Genomic DNA, 5,395 nt, shown 5'->3' with positions numbered 1-5,395 from the left:
TCCGACAAATCCGATGATTCCGTATGAGCAGCTCTTTGGCGACGGGGCAAAACAACAAAACAAAACAAAACAAACAACATCCGAAAAACTCAATCTGATCCAAGATCAGGGATCCATCTATTCGAGTGGTTAGAGCACACCTACACACACACACACACACACACACACACACACACACACACACACACACACACACACACACACACACACACATATATATGTGTGTGATTGTAGGTGTGTGTGTGTGTGATGGGGTCCCCCTTATGAGGTCAAAAATACTCTTCTGAACCACTGGGTCTGGACCAGAGGTCCTCTCAGGGTGCCCTATGGGTGTCCAGCACCAGGGCGTTGGCAGTGTATCCCCTGGGTGCTCTGTGTTGTGCTGTGGGGAATTTGGGAATAAAATTTGTTCCTGTGGATGCTTGATCACAATGGGGTCTAGGAAGTATGGAGGTCAAATCAGAATCTTGGTCGGCTGTCATGTTCCTCAAGATGTTCCTGATTGATGTTTTTACGACAAAACTTTATTGGCAGCCGCTAAGGACTCGGTCCTCTTGCCCAAATGTTGTTACAGCGCGGTGCAAGACAAAATTTCCTTTAGCATCTACTCGGCGCGGTACGGCTCGCCACTACTGTACTGGACTCGGCTTGTCTCGGTTTAGTTGTTTTTCCATTACATTGAGTACCACCTCATCGTGGGTGGAGTCGTCATAGCACAGCGGACCAAAAGTCCCATAACGTCATTTGTGTGCGACACAAACGCAACACAACAATGGACATGGAGGCGATGGTACAACTGCAGCTCGGTCTGTGGCTTTCTGTCAGATTCAGAGTAATAGAAGAGTCGGAGAAAGCTGAGAGTGGCGAGTCGAAACACTCAGGAGACACACAGGAGAGTTTGGGAGGCGATGCAGCAGCATCAAGCCGAAGACAAGAGGATATGAACGAGACGACATATGAGGGTAAGCTAATGCTAGTTCGCTAGCTATCGTATATCAGTCCTGTGAACGACCCTGTAATGGCTGCAGTTTATCGCTATTAGGTATTAAAATATGTATGCTGTGTATGTGTTTCAGATGCTCTCTGATGAGACTTCATGGGATTTACCTGAAGCAGCAGCACATGAGCCTGCAGTGGCACAAGGTGTAGAGGAGGAGGACAGAGATGTACAGGATGCACTGATGCACTACGTGTCATGCAAAAGTTAAGTTATTCTTCTCGCTATACTTCTGTTTTTCTGTCCCCGGACCGCTATTGTTTTCTTTAATGCAATTCTGACAATAAACTTTTGTACCTTTTACAGATGTGTCTATGCTATTGTTTATTTGTGATGGTTAGCAAGATTAAATGAGAAATTAAACACCAAAACATTACAACAGCTGTTTTAAGAAAATTCCAGTTTGATAAATCAGTATTGCTTTGGTGTAATTCAGTCAACGGAATTATGAACCATAAAGGAGTTTGTGTTAAAACATGTTAAATCCCATTAAACACAAATGCATTATTAGGGAATACAGAATTGTTTGGTTCAGACTGTTGACTCTTTTCCTACCAGTGTCTTAACAGACAAAATGAGAAGTTGTGATGCAATCACATAAGTCACAAAATAGTTTATTAGTCAGCAGCAAAATCTAAATTATTTACAATGTGCAAAGTACAAACTGTGGTGGGCCTCTCCTACAGTGGAGGACTAAAAGTAAAACTATATACAACTACAGGTGCTGGTCATAAAATTAGAATATCATGAAAAAGTAATTCCATTCAAAAAGTGAAACTTGTATATTATACTCATTCATTACACAGAGACTGATATATTTCAAATGTGTATTTCTCTTAATTTTGATGATTATACCTGAATACTAATGAAAATCCCACATTTGGTATCTCAGAGAGTTAGAATATTGTGGAAAGGTTCAATATTGAAGACACCTCTAATCAGCTAATTAACTCAAAACACCTGCAAAGGCCTTTAAATGGTCTCTCAGCCTAGTTCTGTAGGCTACACAATCATGGGGAAGACTGCTGACCTGACAGTTGTCCAAAAGACAAGCTTTTTCATGATATTCTAATTATATGACCAGCATTTGTAAATCTCAAGTCTATGAGAGGTGGACTCACTCACACTCGCCGGCTGCCCACTGCCTGCCCCAGCACACCCAGGAATGGCTGGTTGAAGGCAGTATTCTGGGCCATCTCCTCCGCTGCAAGGCCGCTTCATTCTCAGGATAACGTTATTTTTTTACACCGACAAATCAAAGAAAAGATGGTTTTACCTTAGCTGACATGTTTCAACTGCAGACTTCTTCAGAGTGTCATCCGGCATGTCCTTTTTTATCAGGTGACTGGTCTGACAGATTTGTCGGAATCTGTCAGACTGGCCACGCCCCCCGCCGTCCGGTGGCCTCTGGAGGATGGAGGTATGCGAGAGGGTGTAGGTCTGACAGATTCCGACAGATCTGTCAGACCGGTCACCTGATAAAAAAGGACACGTCAGCACACGTCGGATGACGCTCTGAAGAAGACTGCAGTTGCAGTTGAAACATGTCAGCTAAGGTAAAACCATCTTTTCTAAAAATAACGTTATCCTATGATAGTTAACGACAAAATGAACATCATCCAAATATTACACTTCATTCTCTCTTGCCTCGCTGAGGAGCAACCAGATGTTCTCATCATGCTGGGCATGACTCCGCTCCTCCTCAGCCTGCATCTCCACAAGTACGCTAGGAAGGTCCGATTTTCTGTGGCCCCTTTTCCTCTTGCCTAGACCAAAGACAGAAAAGTGATCAGAATCAGCTTTAATGGCCAAGTACGTACACAATATACACGGAATTTGGTTTCGGCTGTTGGTGTCACACAAGGAATATGGAAGAGAATAATAAAAAATAAAACTACAGAAAGAGGAACAGGGAGGAAAACTAAATAGTAGTAAAATTTAATAGAACACAAGACAGAAATTTACAGCTAGACTGGAATATATGAACACATTAGCAAAATGATAATTGCTATAAACAGTAGTGCAAAAAGCAGACAATGCTGTTCATGGTTTTAAAAAAAAAAACATGTCCATTGGAATACTGACTATTGTACAGGTGTGTAGGAATGGCTCGGCTGTTTATTAGAGTGATGGCAGTGGGGAAGAAACTGTTTTTGTGTCTGGAGGTTTTTGTGTACAGGGCTCTGTAGTGATGCCAGAGGGGAGGGGGGAAACAGTTTATGTCCAGGGTGAGTGGGGTCTCTGATGATGTTTTCTGCAGTCCGTACTATAGGCTGTATTCTGTTTCTGTCCTACATGTAGCTTTCATCAGGCGTTCCTGAGCTGGCATGCTGCACAGTTTGCATTTACACCTGCCTGAATTATTGGTCGTTGGTCTCGCTGTTCTGATCATGCTTGCAGGCATTTACACCTGTAATAATAATAATGCGAAAACCAACCATGCTCTCTGTTTTCCGTGTCTTACCGGTGATTAGACGTTGCTGTGACGTGCTGGAGGTTGATGTTGACAGTGTCTGTGTCCGAGCTGGTACTGGTGTCGAAGCTGGTGCTGGAGAGGAGGCAGGGGTGCTGGGGGCTCCATGACGGAAGTGGAGCAGGCTTCACATGTGGAAAGGGATTCTTAAACAGAAATAAACACTCACAAAAGTACACGAAAAACACGACATTGTAACTTGTGAAAAAAAATAAACCTGTACGACCAGTAGCTTAGTTCGTCATGCTGACTGTTGTATTAGCTTCTGAGAGCTAAACATTAGAAACAGCAGCACGAAATACAAGTGGAGCACGGAGCTAGCGCTGATGGCTAACTTAGATAGCGCTGATAGCTAACTAGCTAGCGCTGATGGCTAACTAGCTAGCGCTGACGGCTAACTAGCTAGCTTATTGTCTGCTACAGGAGACAACGACATTACTTTCTAAATAAAAATGGAGCTTGCCACCAATGGGATAAATGATGTAAAAGTCACAAAACACTCACCGTCCTCGAACGTCTCCAACAATGCAGCAGCTGAGTCTCCCTCCTGTTGCTGGCGGTGCCAGTAAATAGCTTCCATTAAACCTCTTCCAACACCTCCTGGTTGACCCACGCCGGCCGTTGTGGTCCTGGGTGGACCGATAGTCACTTTTGAGCTTTTTCAGCTTCTCCCTACACTGCTTCTGTCCTCTTTATATACAGTCTACTGTATACGTGGGCGGCCATCCGCTCAGAGACCTCCTGATAAACTTTCTCCGTCCAGCTCCCTCTGTATTCTTTGGTCCACCACCAAAGACAGAAAAGTCTCGACCTCTTCATTCACCCACGGTACAGGTCTGGCTGTCATATTAAAATTATGAAGAACAGAGAGTTCCGTGAAGAGCAATGCACACCGTCGCTGTTTACATTTTTTTTGTTGTTTTTTTTTTTTTAATGCAGGGTTTGTTTTCCTGCTAGAGTCGCTCTGTGTGTCGTCACTCCCTGTCCAATCAGTGGCCTGCACTATGTAGACGTCACATTATCGGCTCATCTCAGCTCGCTTGGAACCTCAGCTCAGAAGGTGCAGAAAACAGTGCCTGGTACCAGGAACTAGTCCATATGGAAACGCTCGCAAGGACGAGCCGAGCCGAACCGCGCCGAGTAGGTGCTTGCGGAGCCGCGGCTAAACAAAGACGAGCCGAGCCGCGCCGCGCCGCGCCGAATAGGTCCAAAAGGAAAAGCCCTTGACACTCCGAGCATCTGCAATTTGACAGGCTGGTAATCCACAAAGAACGTGATGTTCCAGAACTTCCCTCGGTATGCTAAACGCCCTGCTCCCTGTGTGTGCTCCTGTTGCGCCCTGGTACCAGAAAAGCAGCGGAGCACTTCTTCTAAATTTGCAGTCACTCTACGGTCAACATCTTGGTCGGAAAGTGCAGAAATAACTCCAACAACTTCAGTAAATTCCTCTGCTTTACACGCTGCATGCTCGGGGTCGGCAGGTCCTGCTTCCACATACTCTGCAAGGTCTAAAATATCTCTCACCAACTCTCTAGAAAGTTCACGGCGACCCTCCATCAACACAGCGGCCATGTTTAGAAAGAATTCTTCAACTTCCGGTTTCAAGGCAGACCAAAGCAGTGGATAAGACTAGATTCGCGTTAGCCCCGCCCACCGACTTTGACGGGCGAGGTTGACAGATAAAATAAATTCATGATCCACTGCAACACAAGGACCATGAAATAATTAATTAATTAGTGAAATAATAATATATGTTTTTTACCTAAAATGAATTGGTATTTTAATGAATCAATGACATATTTAAGAAAACATTTATGTATTTGATTCCAATTTTAATTAATTAATGACATATTTAATTAATTATTGAATGATATATTTATTTAATAACACATTTATGTATTTAATTCCAATTTTAATTAATGACA

At 43.7% G+C, this 5,395-nt stretch overlaps 2 long non-coding RNA genes across 2 annotated transcripts; one reads left to right on the top strand and one right to left on the bottom strand.

Moving 5' to 3' along the window:
* Nucleotides 1-760: 760 nt before the first annotated feature.
* On the top strand, nt 761-1,302 carry LOC129349266 (uncharacterized). Its single transcript, XR_008602201.1, has 2 exons — nt 761-962; nt 1,077-1,302. It is a non-coding gene; the product is annotated as an uncharacterized LOC129349266 (long non-coding RNA).
* Nucleotides 1,302-5,032, bottom strand: LOC129349267 (uncharacterized). The gene is made up of 3 exons (XR_008602202.1): nt 3,975-5,032; nt 3,462-3,616; nt 1,302-2,763 (listed from the first exon to the last, which is right to left on the bottom strand). It is a non-coding gene; the product is annotated as an uncharacterized LOC129349267 (long non-coding RNA).
* Nucleotides 5,033-5,395: the final 363 nt, after the last annotated feature.

Source organism: Amphiprion ocellaris, chromosome 7 (assembly GCF_022539595.1).
Source record: "Amphiprion ocellaris isolate individual 3 ecotype Okinawa chromosome 7, ASM2253959v1, whole genome shotgun sequence".
NCBI classification, from domain to species: Eukaryota; Metazoa; Chordata; class Actinopteri; family Pomacentridae; genus Amphiprion; species Amphiprion ocellaris.
Note: the sequence above shows the minus strand (reverse complement) of the source record. Positions and strands in the feature narration are given on the sequence as shown.